This window comes from Triplophysa rosa, linkage group LG8 (assembly GCF_024868665.1).
Source record: "Triplophysa rosa linkage group LG8, Trosa_1v2, whole genome shotgun sequence".
Classification (NCBI taxonomy): Eukaryota; Metazoa; Chordata; class Actinopteri; order Cypriniformes; family Nemacheilidae; genus Triplophysa; species Triplophysa rosa.
Window position 1 is genome coordinate 4,508,321 of NC_079897.1, and position 17,187 is coordinate 4,525,507.

The 17,187-nt window shown below is 43.6% G+C and overlaps 1 protein-coding gene across 2 annotated transcripts in view; it reads left to right on the forward strand.

Moving 5' to 3' along the window:
• The first annotated feature begins 1,819 nt into the window (after window positions 1-1,819).
• The window catches only part of oxr1a (oxidation resistance 1a), a 145,060-nt gene continuing 129,692 nt past the window's right edge, over window positions 1,820-17,187 (forward strand). The window contains exon 1 of one of the 2 annotated variants that reach the window (XM_057339320.1): window positions 1,820-1,918. The gene's annotated coding sequence lies outside the window, so the exon portion shown is untranslated. The remainder of the gene's footprint in view (window positions 1,919-17,187) is intronic. The other variant, XM_057339319.1, reaches the window with a different exon arrangement.

The window sequence follows — 17,187 nt, forward strand, 5'->3', positions numbered from 1 at the left end:
CGCGCACTTTGACCGGTCCGAAAACACAAACTCGTGCCTTACTTTCGCGCAGAAATCCTTGTTTGCGCGCATCTGTGTTTCCTTGCAACAACTGTGCGCTTCCTTGCAATAAATGTGCGCACGCAGGCATAATATCAATCATCATATTTTGACTCGATCATTAATAGCCCCTGTAGATGGACATCAGAATTTGTTTGTGCAAAGCAGGGAAATGGAAGCAGAAAGGAGATTAAGAGTTTGAGGGAGATAAGACTTGATAAACAAACTACTGTACATCCCCAGCCAGTCAGGTCTCAGACATTAGTGGAAAATGTCTCATGAAAACCATGGTCAAGTCTGTAAAATTGCATTGTTGCTTAGAAAAACATTTGTGTTCTGTACTTTCAGACATGAAATTACTAGTTAATTTACTAGCTCTAGTTTATGACATTACAATAAAAGTTACTATGGCTCAGATATACTATGTGCTATTATAGGCAGTAGCCTATGGTATAACCAACTTTGTTTGGTCTTGGCTGTGAAACCAGAGATAAAATATAAAATATGCTCTTTACATTAAAATGACTGGTTTCTTGAAATCTTGTAATTGTAAATTTCTCTCCGCTTTTATTGTTTCCATACAGTGCATGCAACCATGTTAATAAAGTTTATATTAAGTAGGTTGAAGATACTTCAATATTTTTATATACATACGTGTTTACTTTCCCCAGTACTGTTGCACTGTACTGAATAGTGGTTTAAGCAAGGGGAGTTTGTAGAGTGCATTGCGTTGCATACTTCTTGCACACAGCAGGTTTTCAAGAAAAATGTGATATAAAAAGCAAATGGGGGCCTGTGCCCCAGTAGAGCTTTAGGTCTAGCAACACCCCTGAGCACGTTTAACATTGTAAAGAAGTCGGAACGCATGAAACACCGTTGCACATCCCCTTCAAACTTCAAATGTTGAAGATAAGCTCTGAAAAGCCAATGGGATTGTACAAGGCCACAGAGCAGGTTACAGCATTAAAACACATTGAATGAGATGTCAGTCATCCATATGCAAGCATAAAAGTGACAAACCTTGAGACCAATGTTTATTGCTTACTTGATTCATCTCCATGAATGCTGCAGTTTGCTGTGGCAGTTTAGAGCAGATGATGTTAATCTGGTGCTGGAAATCACATCCCTGATATGTGGATTCTGTAATATTTTAATGTTATTTAATAACTAAATTCCAAAATATATATTGAATTTCACTATAACTAAATCAGTGTGGCACACTTAGCTTGTCGTTCTCAGTGGAAAGACATGAAGTGATAGACGAGACATGAAATACGATTATTGTAACTACTATTTATGTTTAGATGTGTTTTTTTGTTATTTAAAACCCTATCAATGTGACTTGACATTGTGTTGCGATGCATTCTGGGATTGCATTGTACATGATGATGCACGAGATGCTGCATTGGTGTTTAGCTGAAACAAGGTTAATGTGAAAGAGCCTTCACATCAGCAGTGTGCCATGTTTATATGGGACGTCAGTCATTTTCTAGGGTAGCCCATACACTGTATAAGATGTTAAAATGAGTGCTACATAAATTGTCTAATTACTGTTTACATACAGCGTGACATTTTACCTTTCATGTGTGTATTTACTTCAACTCTATTCTTATATTTCTACTTCAGCCTAATTTAAATTCCAAACATGCCTAGTTAAGCTAACCCGCTGAAAAATCATTTCACTGCCCTTTGCGCTATAACACTTAAACTTATTGGTATGATCCATTGCTTCCCTGCTCACGGTGGAATGGTTCGGTCTGTATTCAGAAGGTCAGATTACTGGGTATGTGTGTCTCATCCTGCGCACAGATGCCTGTTACAGTGACCGGCTGCATAAACTCATCACACAAACACCCGGGACATGAACGGACGTTCTGAAGTGAGTGACAGTTGTTCTCTTTTCTCTCTTTTCTCTCTTGAGCATGTTTAGAAAATGATGCAGCATCACCTGCAAGTGAAATGTGCTGGTGTGTGTCTGAGCACCTGGATCATGTAAGAGTTGATGCATGATAATGGAAAGTGATCATACTGATGTATTTATGGAGACCGCGTGTGGGGGGTTTACTTGATGTGGACTTGCACAAATTTACTTTCTTTTAGTGTTTGAAGGTTAAAGAGATGTATTAACTGAATGTCAAACTTATTGTCGGAGAACATATTTCAAACAGAATTTAACTTTAAATTTAGGTAAAAAAATATAATATTGAGATGAAGTCATTTTAGGTTATTAATATATTTACATGTTATATATGAATATATTAATTCATGTGATAAAATTTCATATATATATTAATTAATATATCAGTAATTCATTCAGTTCATTTTCTATTTTTTATTTTGTTTTTATAACATCTTCCTTTAAAGGCGGTTTTGCTAGTAATAACACTTCTATTTTTGTTTTAGTTCTGCATTGTTTTTGAATTCTCCTACCTGGCATACTGCAACAACAAAAATAAATAAGGTAAAACGCTAAAGAATGACGTTTTAACCCTCAGCTAAAGATCTGTCGCTATTTAAAAGTTCTTCTTTCTAAATTTCTGCATGAGAATCCTTGTGACATCCCTTATGAAGCTTAAAGAAGACTTCCAACTTCAACTATTATTATTATTTTTCGCCCGAGTAAATAAATGGCAAGCACCTCAGAGCATCACTTTCATTAGTACAACTGCACTATGACTGAATTTTTTGTATATGCTTTTCAGAGAAGCAAATTTTCTTAATGTTGTTTAAGGACATAGACTGTGTATTGTCAGTTTTAAACTCTAGAGGGTGCTCTTCAACACGCACGAGCCTCCAATATAGAATAACAAGTATAGACGTTTCAGTGAGAGTCAAAAGGCAGATTGAATCTGTTTTTTGCCAAAACAGAGACTAAATAAAGAGTTCAGATTACTCTGTTCTAAAAAATCATGTTTTTTATCGTGCATTCCTTGTAATATAAAACAAACTGCATGAGGGTGTCACGGTCCTGCATTCTTTGTTCTGTATTTCTAGTCATGTGGCAGGATCGGGACGGAGCCCTTAGGTTCTATGTGAGAAAGCCATGAGATGTTTATGTTTTTGACATCTCATGTGTTTTCTCGTGTCTTGTCATTGCCCCATAGTGGGAAGTTCCCTTTCTGTCGGTCTCTCGACGTTGTGTCGAACCGACAGAATGGGGTTTGTATTGAGAACCTATCATCTTCTGAGTATTTAGAAAAGGCCAATGAAAATTGGCGAATGAAATTTGCATGCCGGGCTCCTCCCCGGATGTCCGGGTATAAGAGGGAAGCCGGCGTGCTCATTCATTCAACTTTTGTTCTTCAGAGCCTACGCATCTGATGAGCTTCTCTACGATCTTGGTGATCATTCTTTCTGCTGGAATCTACGACGTGGACAGCGGACGGTCCCTTCCTGCAGTGACTCTCCCCTGGGCGTCTCAGCAGTTCCGGAAGTGTTCGAGCAAATTTCCTTTTCTAAAAGAGCAAATTTCTCCAGCGTGGCTTGTCCCGCTGTTCTCATGGGTGCAACACACTCATTGAGGAGGGGGACGGACACAATGCCTGCTTCCAGTTCGCTGGGGCAGACGTTGTGGATACGTCCTGCCCGCACTGCGGGCGGTGATGATTCAGACATTGCGTCACAGGTGGCTGTGTTCCCACGGGACTCAGCCACCACCTCGTTTGCTCCCCGTTCCGTGACTACGGCCCTGCCGTCCGCTACGGCAAGCAGCGATGGTGATATGAGGATTACTGTGAGCGATAATCCGCCAGCCACTGGCTCACGGACCGTTCGCACCTCGTCTCGCTCGTCTGACCGTTCCCCAGGAGACGGTCCGCCGTCTTATTCCTTACGCCGTCTTACTCTTATCACGTATTCGGACACGATGCGTGATGATGAGATGTCTCTTGCAGCATCGGGGGGTGACGTAATGCCATCCGACTCTCACGATTCCACGGGCTCCCTCCCTCGGGGGGTCGAGCCCAGGAAGAAGCGGACGTCAAAATGTCAGCCATGCTTTCCCGGGCCGCCGTGAGTGTTGGGTTGCAGTGCCCGCACTGCCTTTACCGGCGCTCACGGCTGGTTACATGGCGCTTCGGATTTGAGCGCGGCACCAAGCCGCGCCCGCCCCCAGTGCCGTGTTTACCGGAGGTGCATGAGGAACTTGGTAAGACCTGGAAAGCCCCTTTCCGGCACGTTTCACGTCAAACAAAGTTCAGTCACCCTCTCTTCCCTCGAGGTTGAGACAGCTGGAGGATACGTTGTTGTCCCCCAGGTGGAGTATGCCGCCACGGTGCTTGTGCCCGTAGGCGGCGGCCACCTGGGGGGGGGCTCGACCTAGACTCCCGTCCAAGGCATGTGGTGTCTCGGCATCTCTGGTGTCGAGAGCTTACATTGCGGTGGACCAAGCTGCCTCCTCTCTCCACGCTATGGCTCCTGCCAGGCCAGGGCGTTGAGAGAGCTCCACGGGGGTAAGACCGACCCAGCGCTTATGCAGGAACTCCGCGCCGCCACCGACCTCGCTCTACGGGCGACCAAGGTGACCACGCGAGCCCTGGGTCGGACGATGTCCACACTTGTGGTCCATGAGAAACTCCTCTGGCCGATGCTTGCGCAGATGAGTAACGCTGAGAAGGTCCGCTTTCTCGACGCACCCGTCTCGCAAGGGGGGGCTGGTTGGTGTTACTGTCGAGCCGCAGCGGCCCCGCTCACCCCCCGCCCGTCGGGGGGGCGCGAGACCCGCATGCGGCCTCCCCTGGAGGGTTCTCGACAGTAAGAAGCAGTCCTCCGTGCCGCAACTCGGCCGCCTCGGCCGTCGAGTCCCGTGCACTGTCTGCTTCCCAGCAGCCCTGGTCCTCTTCGACGCCCTCCAGCTCCGGGGCGGCCCCCCTGGAGGAGACAGCGAAGAGGAGACCATCGTCCCATCAGCAGCCGCGGCGAAGTGGCTGTCATGGGAAGACCTCAGGGGGATCGAGGCTACCATTGGGCCCAACCCCAGCCACATCGCTGGGAAGTCGGATAGGGACGGATTCTGCCCCGTCTCTCCATCTGCTGGCCCCCTCCGGGGGGCTAGCGCCCACTTACTCTCTAAAAAGGAGAGTTTCCTCTCTCTCTGGGTTACCACAGCCGCTCTCACCCTCTGCACTACGGTGAACGGCAAACTCGACATTGCGTCATAGCGAAGCGCAATGTCGAGTATAAACACCAGCCCTCAGCACTCTCAGTCAGACAGTGCGTTGAGCTGCGCAGTCGCCAGGCAGGAAAAACAGCAGAGCCGATCTCCTCCCCGGGGGACCTCCCCCGGCAAGGAATCCGTACTGCTAGCCATCGAACCACTCCCCGGGGGGACGATGAAAAAGATCGTACCTTAGTCCCTGTCTCATTCTGGGAGCCTGTCTGGCTTCCCAGGCTGTCAGACTGGCTAGGGAAGATGATCCGTCTCGGCTACGCGATCCAGTCGCCTCATGCCCGCCAAGTTCAGCATCCGATATACCTCAGTCAGAGGCTGGGATGTTCCCGTACTTCGGGCCGAGGTCGCCACCCTTCTGGTGAAGGGAGTGATCGAGCCCGTCTCACCAGCCGAGATGTTCAACGGGTTTTACAGCCTGTACTTCATTGTCCCCAAGAAAGGCGGGGGGTTGCGCCCTATATTGGGTAAGTGTGTTCTGAACAGGCACCTACACTTAGCTGCCTTTCAGGTTGATCACGCAGAAGCGCATCCTGACGTCCGTCAGGTGTCAGGACCGGTTCATGGCAGTCGACCTGAAGGACACGTACTTCATGTCTCGATCCTCTCTCGATCCTCCCTCGACATCGGCCGTTCCGACGGTTCGCGTTCAAGGGACGGGCATATCAGTACAGGGTTCTCCCCTTCGGTCTGTCCCTGTCTCCACGAATCTTTACGAAGGTCGTGGAAGCCGCCCTCCTTCCCCGTAGGGAAGGGGGTGTGCGGGTACTAACTATGTCGACGACTGGCTCAAGTTTTGGCACACTCTCGAGATCTGTTGTGTACACACAGGGACCTGGTGCTCCGGCACCTAGATCGGTGGGGCTACAGGTCAACTGAGAAAAGAGCAAGCTCTCCCCGGTGCAGAGCATCCTCTTTCTCGGTATGGAACTCGACTCTGTCCTCACGAGCGGCCTTGCTCACCCCCCGGGGGGGGGCGCGAGACCCGCGACGAGGAAGCCCGCACCCTCGCGGCCTCCCAGAGGCAGCGCGACTGACTATCGCGCCCGATCAGTATTGAACTGCCTGAAGTTCAGACAGTCAGCGGTCCCCCTGTAACAAGAGGCTCCTGGGATACATGGCATCCTCGGCGGGGGTGGTCCCCCTCGGGTCGATGCACATATGACCGCTCCAACACTGGCTGCAGAGTCAAGTTCCTTGGAGAGCGTGGCACACCGGCAGCAGGCGTATGGTCACACGCTTTTCTGCCGACACACCCTAACCCCCTGGTCTCCATGACCTTCTTGCGGACAGGGGTCCTCTTTGGGATGCCTCCCTGCAAGGCAGGGGTGCCGTGTGCAATGGGGCAAGCAGTGTCGGGGCGGTGGACAGGCCCCCGCCTGCGTTGGCATTTCAACTGCCTAGAGTTGTTGGTTGTGCTACTTGCATTGAGGAGGCTACTACCTCTCGTGCAGGGAAGCACGTGCTGGTCCGGTCGGACAGCACAGCTGCTGTGGCGTATTCTTTCACTCACAGCAGCTAACATGACTCGCCCGACACATCCTCCTCTGGAGTCAGCAGGTGATCAGCTCCCTGTGAGCCACACACATCCCAGGCGTCCTGAACCAGACAGCCGATGCGCTCTCTCGTCAGTCGACGCCTCGCGGAGAGTGGCGACTACCTCCCCGCGCAGCCGGCTCATTTGGGGCAGTTCGGCCAGGCACAGGTGGTCCTGTTGCCTCCCTGGACTCCACCCATTGTCTGCTTTGGTACTCCCTGTCTGAGGTACCTTCGGCACGGATGCCCTTGCGCACAGCTGGCCGCGGGACAAGCGGAAGTACGCTTCCCCCCAGTGAGCCTCATTGCACAGGTCCTGTGCAAGGCCAGGGAAGAGGAGCATCAAGTGGTACTCGTTACGCCCCTTTGGCCTAACCAGGACTTGGTTCTCGGAGCTGAGGCTCTGACAACAACTCCCCCCTGGCCGCTCCCCCTGGCAAACAGCTTCCCCAGGGGAAGGGGCACGTTACGGCATCCCAGGCAAAACCTGGTCTCCATGTCTGGACGGGACGAGGAGACCCTGAGTGACCCACCCCCGGTCCGGTTGGGACGTCACTCAGGCTAGGGCTTCGGCCACTGGGCGGCTATACGCCCATAGGTGGCGCCTCTTTTCCCCCAGGGGGGAATAATGCTTACCCAGTGGCCCGTACGGTGCTGGGCGGCTTCTCGCCATTTAGAGAACTAGGCCTCCGCCCGTGACGGCCGGTGATAAGGGCTTCCCAACTTTGTGTAAAGCTCTGGGTCCCCCTACCTCTCCACTGGAGGGTCATAATTTCACATTAGCATCTTCGTCTGACTCGCCCAGGCCAGTCAACGTCGCTCCGCAGAGATTGTGATGCGGCTCAGTGCTGTGGCGTTTTCCATAGGAACCCCATTCTGTCGGTTCGACACAACGTCGAGAGACCGACAGAAAGGGAACGTCTTGGTTACGGATGTAACCTCGGTTCCCTGATGGAGGGAACGAGACGTTGTGTCCCTCATGCCACAACACTGGCCGCCCACCCCAGCGGTCGGGGGAGGATGCTTTAGGCTCCTCAGACCAACAGGTGAATGAATGAGCACGCCGGCTTCCCTCTTATACCCGGACATCCGGGGAGGAGCCCAGCATGCAAATTTCATTCGCCAATTTTCATTGGCCTTTTCTAAATACTCAGAAGATGATAGGTTCTCAAGACAAACCCCATTCTGTCGGTTCGACACAACGTCTCGTTCCCTCCATCAGGGAACCGAGGTTACATCCGTAACCAAGACGTTTTTCTTTGTCTTTTTGAAAAGCATTTTTAGGGCCCAAGCACGGAGGAGCAAGCCACCGGCTTGCACCGTAGTGCAGAGCCCTTTTGTTTCTGTGTTGTTTATTCTTCTTCTTCTTCTTCTTCTCCCTCTTTGATCGCTAATTTGAAAGCCTAAACATGCTCAAAAACTCACAATAATTTGCACACGCATCAGACCTTGCAAAAATTTACGTCTGATATGGGTTTTAAAATTAGACGTGGCAAAATGGCTCGCTAGCGCCACCTAGAACTGCCCAAATTTGGTGGGCTGATAGAACACCCTGAATCATTAAGAAAAGTCTCTTGGAGCATATCTCTAAACCCAACAGGAAGTCCGTTATTTTTTATTTCCTGTGCAATTTTGTAATTTGTTTCAATTTCCAGTCGTCGTACTTTAACGAACTCCTCCTAGAGTTTTAATCCGATCAACATCATTTTCATGTCATTCTAATCTTGAGGTCTTTGTGAAGCTAAATTGCGGAGATCTTGACTTTTCGTGGGGGAACGTGACCCTGGCGGCCTGCCAAATTTTGGCGTTTCGCCATGAACAACAAGTTGTTGTAACTCATTCATTCAATGTCCAACAGGCTCCAAACTTCACCCAGACTTCACACATTTGATGAAAGTCCTGGCCTGAAGACATCTACATGGTAATTTTCAAATACAGTTATAGCGCCATCTGCAGGAAACAGGAAGTGACATGTTTTAAACTGTGATTAACTCCTCATAGAGATTTGAACAGATCAGCAACATATTTGAAGAGTACAGCCAGTATGATCTTCAGACCTTTGTGAAGATACATTGAAAGATCCTAACTTTTCGCTGAGGGTCGTGTCCGTGGCGGCCTGAAAAAGTTTGATGTTTCGCCATGAAACAGGAACCTATAGTAACTCAGGCACACAATGTCTGACCAGCCTCACACTTCACATGTTTGATAAGAGTCCTGGCCTGAACACATATCCATGTCAGTGTTCACTTATAGCGATAGCGCCACCAGCTGGCAAAAGGGAATGTGACGCATTTAAATAAATAACAAATCCTACTATAATTCGCCTGCATTAATTTTATCACCTATCATTTACTTTTTTCTTTACATGGCAATATTCAGATACAGTTATAGCGCCACCTGCAGGAAACGGCATGTTTTAAACAGTTTTTAACTGCTCATAGGGCTTCAAACAGGTCAGCATCATATTTGAACTGTACAGCCAGTATGATCTTCAGACCTTTGTGATGATACATTTCATGATCCTGACTTTTCATTGAGGGGCGTGTCTGTGGCGACCAGATAAAGTTTGATGTTTCGCCATGAAACAGGAAGCTATAGTAACTCAGGCACACAATGTCCGACCGGCCTCATACTTCATATGTTTGATAAGATTCCTGGCCTGAACACATATCCACGTCAGTGTTCACTTATAGTCATAGCGCCACCAACAGGCAATAGGAAATATGGCACGGAAAAATCTATAATGTAACTCCTTACATACACGTTGCCCACCGTTCACTGTTCCTGAGGCCGACGGGTGGTGATGGCACAGGGTTGCGGTTGCACTTTTGCACGAGGGCCCGATCATCGCTGCTTGCAGCTTTAATTGGTTATTGTGTTTGTCCCCCATCGAGGGTTTTTATTTTGTTTCTTAGTTAAATAAATCTTGTCTTTCTGTTAACCCCGTAACTGCTGCCTGCATTTGGGTTCTTTCCACCGCTATTCGTGACAGAAGGTTGTTTTGATTAAATAATAGTAAAAATACAACTAACTACCGCAATAAAACACAATAAAAACATAACACAATAAAAAACATGACTTTATGTGAAAACTGTTAAAGGAATTAGAAATGATTACAAGAGCTGTGGATGTCAGTCGAATGCAAATTCTTTTAAAATGCAAAAAGAAAATTTTATTCAGAAATGGATTTTTACTCTTTTAAAGCAGCCTGTGGCATTAGATGGTATGTAAAAATAAGTATTTGCATGGCTAGTAATCTTTATAAAATGGATCGTTCTGTCTCTTAATTCTCATTGGTTGAGCCATGTTTAAAGTGTAAAGCGTAAAATGCTGATAAATGCACACGTGATCACAGATTCTATAGGAACGCTGTGTCTGCTACTCATTTAACTTGGCTCAACACGATCCTTCTAATCTAGCTGTAGAAGTAATGCCAAGAATGCATTCGCATTATAAATTTCTGTCTGACGCATTTCACAATGCAACAATGCACCCAACTCCCTGTCGTTTTTAGAGCGCCCTGTCCCAGTGGTTGCCTTATTGCTTTATTAAAGGGAGCTTTTGAGCATTTTATTTTATAAAGCAGCACAGACCTGCCTGAGGAGTTGAATCCACTAAAAATGTTTTATCTTTATACCCGCTACCTCCTACCTAACACAGTAGAAGTTATGTTTCAGAGAGTAAATTTAGGTGTTGGATAGCCTTTACAGACTCTCTTTTTACCGTAAAATTAAAAGAGATATATATTTAGAAGGACTTACATCATCCTGCAGCAGTAAAATGACGGAGGCTTTATCGACTTTATCGACTTCATTTGCTGCAGTGTGGCTGGACGATCAGGTTTCTTAGAAGAAACGTCTTTCTGTCTTTATAACCACTGTAAGTTTTCTGACACGAAAACGGCACATGTATTCATTTCAAGTTCCTGGGTTAATGTCATTGAAACAACTTTTTTGACAGCCAATCAGATTTTAGCGTTGGATATTTTGCTGCCTAGGGGTTTGCACACATTTTTTTAGTTGTTCTGTGTTTTGAGGGTGTTGATGTAGGGATTGCGTTATAAATTAATTTCTTTGACAGGATTGTTGTTCCAGCTTCCACAAAATAATGTTGACCCAGGAAAATGCTTTGTTCAGCAAAACTCAAGACATGCACAGCCTCCACATTCAGTTTTGATTTGATCCTCCCACAACGCTAAAATGCAACAAACGACATCACAATTTTTATCACTACACGCTGCAATATTTTATTGATCTATAAAGGCAGAAAGGCGTGAATGATGTGTCAAAAATGATTGAAATCTACAAGAAATTAAGTATTAATGTGTACACTTTGATAACAAGGGGTCTGATCTAACGTTTATTATTTATGCAGTGTATCTTCAAATGTTTGCTCTGACTTCACAAAGCAAAGGCGTGAAATACGCCTTTTAGTTTTCTGTCATGGTAATTGCACAGGGGAGCTTTTCTGATCTTTGAGTGAAATTAAAATTCAGCTTCAGTCTTTCAGAAACCATGCGATGACAGCTGTTCTCTCAGATCCTGAAGAACATTTGGGGTTTATATGGTTATGCTTCAGCTTTGACGGGTTCACTCATTTACAACACATACTGACGGATCACCAGTTAAATCCACAGATATGTTCCTAAACTGTGTGAACTGCTTTGTTTTTGAAGGACAAACGTGATGCTGTCTTTAACTTTGGCCAAAAGATGGTATCTATGAAAGCAGCATGGGGTTTTTGCCTGCATTAGACAGACTAGATTGCAATAAAAATCTATGATGACTTAAAATGCAGCTTAGTAAGTTTTGGGATAGAGAAAAGGTTTTGTTGTTTTGAACATTGTATTACACCGGACATGTTCAGGCTCTCTGGTATTAAAGTGAGCTCATGGTTTTGCGTAACAATGTAAATGCTAAATCCTAAGAGGGCAGTCACAGTTTTCCAGGTGGTTGAGTTTTGCTATGGGTTCAGGCTACAGTGATATATCATTCAGCCGCACTTCATTTATGAATCAATAGCGCGATTATGTGAACTAGTCAGTGATTTATAGACAGAAATGGGTTGTGTGGGATTGGATGCAAAATTATTCTCATCGGTTTCTTTTATTCATGAACTGAGAATGTATAACTTCTAATATCATAAGTACTAACTAACGTGGTAAATATCTGTGTGAGGTCACATTGTGTGTGTGTGTGTACCCATTATATTTTGGGGATAATTTTGAAGCCAAAAGTGAGCAAAACTTGATACTATACTGTTTTTTATTCACTGTAATGCACATTTTCTTTTATAACGCTATAGTAATAGCAAAATGCTCAAAGACATATGTTCCAATAATAGTACTAACTGCAATATGCATTTTTAAACTTATGGGATTTAACTGTATGCTGTTATATGTGTGAAGCAACATCACATAAATGTGTGGTCACTGATGAGCATTTATCTGCATTCACGATGTGGCTCATCAAATCAGAATTTAGCCTAAAAACATTTTATTTTATTATGATATTTTATCAACGTTTCTAACTTTCACTCTCGCTTGTGCAATAGTGTAGCCTTGAAGACTATAAAGAGCACAGTGGCTCATTAACTCACAGTTTTAACAGCCATTAACTCGCAGCTTTTCAGATGTGATAATATTCAATGGATGTGATGAAGAGTTAGTGCTGGAGGTCTAGTGAAACACTATACACAGCAGTGCTGTGTGGCCATACTGTAGATTAGGAAAGGATTTGCTCTTCTAAGCCTCGCTAACACAGTTATTGACCCCTGCAGATCAGTCTGACATGTTACATGTATTTACATGTAGAACAGGCCATGTTATGACAGCAGGAATGGTTTAATTTGTATCTGGCTCTGTTGACTTGTAAACAGTTCTAGTCAGTGACTGATGTCCAGGTTGTTTTTTGTTGTTGTTATTGAGAAGCTTGGAACATTGTACTTGTGTGTCCCTGCATGTGCTATTATTAGTGGTAAAGTCCCGTGGATCCGTTAGTTTTCTTATTATTATTCTTCTTCCACCATTGAGTCTGTAACAGCCCGTAATTGCTGCTTGCAGCTATATTTATTATAATTTTTGTATAAAAATGCCTATAATGATTAAATTAGTGAAAGGTTTTTACAATTTATTTTTCAATTCCATTTCGTGACGCAGAAGTGCCCTTCACCTTGAAAGAGGCTTTATGTCCAGATGCTGATAGTCCATATGATAAATATAACAGATAACTGGCGTACTGCAAACACTTGACGGGAATGAAATGCTCTTGTGGCACAGGCTGTAAATCTGTGTTGTGTTCATGGAGCTACTGGAACGTGTCCGCAGCCACAAGATTAAATTTACCTCGGAACAAAGTCATTTTTGAGCGCTGCCTCCGGAGCATTGGTGTCTGTCAACATAATATCAATTTGTGTAATGACTCAGCAGAATAAAACTAAAGTTAGACTGACGGAGTCCCACCTTGCCTGAAGCTTAAACAGTGGCATTTGCAAGGCTCCAGACTCATTTTTCCCACTTTCTCAGTTGGTCGCAACAACTTACAATTTGGTCACACCCTTTTTTATAGTAATCATAAAGACCTTGCATAATGACCTCAGTTGACGAATCGTTCTGTTAATTTGTCACTCTGTATTTTAAAATAGTTGGCTATAGACCACTTCATATTTGCGCTTTAACACTTGCGAGCCCAATAAATCCAAAATAAACGCAAACTTTGTATTTGTTATTTTATACAGTTGTTATTATTTAATTTTATATTCACGTTATATATTGGCTATGCAATTATCTGACACAAATATAACCTGTCACTCTTCACAATCCTCCTTTATTGCCCTCTTTGCAAAAATGTAATTTTGCCACTGGCCTTCTATATTTTGACCACATAAAATTAAATCAAATCAGCTAGCTCAAAACTCAAAAGTAACTCAGAACTAAATTATTATATATGTACTTTACAATGTTACTTTACACATTGTCATAAATAAACTTTAAATACTTAATCTTACTAACCACTCTTGTTAAATGGTCTGAGCACGCTTGTTTTCTGATGTGTTTTGAGTGACTGATTTGATGGGTTCTGTCAGTGAGTCTCGTAAGTTCAGTGTTTGATATACGAGTTGTTTCAACAAAATTAATCGGTTCAAATGAGTCATTGCGTCGCGGACATTAGCGGACGTTGACGCGCTGTTTGTTTTTTTACAGCTGTTAGGACATCGCAAAAGATAGAAGTTAACACGGAAAACACTTTACTGTATATGATTTTTCCTTTATGTCTGCTGCATGTGAGGAACACTTGTCAGGGAAGAAAGGGCAACATGTTTTTGAGCACACTCACTCACAACCGCAATTCAGGTAAAAATGTTCTCCGAATGCGCCACGTGAAGCAGGCAAGCAGCAGTCTGTCCCGCGATGCTTTTATGCTGTTCGATCTGCGCAACACCGAATGAAGTCAAACACACACATTAGTTTGGAGACAGAGGGAGTGCACGAGCTCTCTGCTCGCTCTTTCCTGCACTAAACCACAAGCGCGTCATTCACTACTCATAAATCACTTTAAATGTTCAAATAAATCTGTGGCGGGGCAAAATTTCGTTTTACGCACTTGCACCAATGTGACCCTGTGAAATTTTTCCTCGCACGTTATAAAAAAACGATCGCGTTTGCGAGCATTTTGGTGTTGAGCGTGTAAGATGAGGCTGCACGGGATGTAATGTTAGACGGAGTATTGACTCGCATATCTGCAAGGTTAAAGCTCTGTGGATTGCTGGATTGAATATAACATAAATATTATTTTGCACCTGTGACAAGTGGTCGCTTACCATGACAAGATGTTTACAAATACTAACCCAACAAGGTGTGTTGAAATGCGCAGCTTTATTGACATAATTTCCACTGAAACAGGAAGTTAGGGAAACGTTTTTGATGGCTCCTCCCTCTTTTAGAATAGCCAATAGCGTTTGGTTTACCTTACAGCCTGAATTCTGATTAAAGCTTAAGTGCAAAATTATCATAAAAATCTAAAGCATAAAAATCATTAATTCAAATTGGCGGAAGTGAGAGGATGAACATTTTGAATGCTTCTGACTTCTAAATGTGAAATGTATCAACTACTGTGATCTAAAACATTTACAGATATCTTTAAGATTAACAAATTCATACTAAAAGCCCAAAAAAATGTTTAAATGCATTTGGCAGTTGGCACATCACATACAGTAAGACATGATATCTAGGCGGGTTGGTAAATTTTTTTACTGCGTTTGCGTCTTGAACTAACTTTTGCTCTTTTTCAGCGCAGATATTTTCCTAGACATCATGTTAAAAATACCGTAGTATATTCTTTTGTAGTAGTATGTACGTAAGGATTTCTCAGGAGTCTCCATCACGCTCCCCCGCTCAGGAGGACGGTTTAATAATTAATTTAAACAAGTGTATCTGTTCCAGCGTGGTAAGGTCTTGTAATGAATACACCAAGCAGGTCTTAGAAAATCCCTGCAAATTACTTTGAATGCTTTTACTGTGTTGCTGTGCATGAGTAAAGCTGATTTCGAGGAACACAACATTTGCATTTTTTCTTTGTTTTTCTCAGTTGTAACATCTTGCAACAGATGTGAGAATCTGAAGCAACACATGAATAACTTAGATAAAATGAATAAAACATTTGAGTCAAGTCCTTTTATATTACTCTTTTATGTTATGGTAAAGTTATTTAGCCTGACTGGTTTCGCAGGCTATTATATAACCAGCACCAGTGATCTGACAATAAGTATAGCAGAAACACACATACTGGTCAAAAGTTGTAGAACACTTATTCATAGTTATTGACATACTTAGTCAATTATTCATATTTTTTCGACATTTTAGAAAAAAAATGAAACTTGGCCAAACACAAAGGGAACTATGAGAATGATGTTGCGACTAAAAAATCTAAACAAACACTTTATCAACGTTTTATGCAATAAAACTGCCTTTTATCATGCATTTTACACCCTGAGATGCTTTTGTAGTCATCCATTTCAAACACATTTTATTAAGTACAATTTTAGTTTGTAATGAAAAAGGTTATATTTGCAAAATCGTTTTTTTTGGCTACGAAACAAATTTCAGACATTTAAGCATATACCTGTGCACACATCTTCAGATCAAAAGCTTTTGAAGATAATGAAACCCTTCACTAAAGTCTTCTGACACTTTGGATCGATATTTAAATTAATCTATAATTTAATCTATAATTTTTAATAATCTGCACTTCTGAAGGTTTATTATATCCAGCAAACACGATTATACATTAATTTGCATACTGGCAAGAGGTCACTTTAGTGTGTTCCAGTACTTGCATACTACTCGTATACTTTTTATATGGAACAAAAAGAAGTGTCTTCTATAATGCCATCAGCTTCACATAGTGAATGAGGTGTATATTAACACAATGTTTTTTATGAAGGACTTTATGAATCTGCATGAACAAACTGTGCTTTGATTCATTGGACGGCAGGCAGCGATGGAACTAAAGCTTCTGATATCACAAAAACGAAGCTGCACGCCAGCCGCAATTGAAAGAGAATTTCCATAATCACGGCATGTTTTCTGCAGGCTTCATTTGACCCCTGATCCCCAGAGATGTTGCCAAGTTTAATGCTATAAGAATCAGGTAAATCAGAGCGAGAGAGAGAGAGCGAGAGAGAGAGAGAGAGAGAGAGGAGGATGAGTCACTTTACTGCAGAAAAACACAGATTAAGACCAAAGCCAAACAAACACACATGCACACGGCTGATATGTTTGTTTCTGTCCTTATGAGCGAAGGATGAATCAGAATGACTTGCTTTGTAATAATGGATGTTCTGTTCTGTAAAACGCGTTTCACACCATCCTGCATATTTAGTTTGCTTTCTGTTTTGTGCACATCACATGGCTTCCGTCCTATCTACTTTTGTGTTGCTACATGTGAATTATGCTTTGTGTGAGAACTACATTTCGCGATCATAGTTGGAGCATTTGGGAAATTATGATGCATATCATTTTGTGTACACAGTGCACTTTATAATTTCACCAACACGATAAAAAAATGAAGGCAGGTTGTAGTGTCACTTAGTGCCACTTGCTGTGTATTTGGCCTCATATTTTAAGTCCACAACATTTTGCTTTCCAAAAGAAGCTTGCCAGTGCTCTCTAAAAGCACGCACACACGGTCCATGGCACTTTGGAGAGATGAAAGGCTTTTGATGAAATGCTCTAAATCTGATGAATGCTTAGTCCAGAGGAATGACTCACTATAGAGCAGAGAAAAAAAATGAAATAACCTTCTGAACGTGCCCTTTTGCCCTCGGTGTGGACCTCTGGCGTGTGCTTTGGGTTAGGATATTAAAGTCTGAATATTTTTTTTCCCCCCTCTTCTTTTATGATTATAATTCTTTTCTACTGCGTGTTCTGTGTTTTATTACTCCCGTCA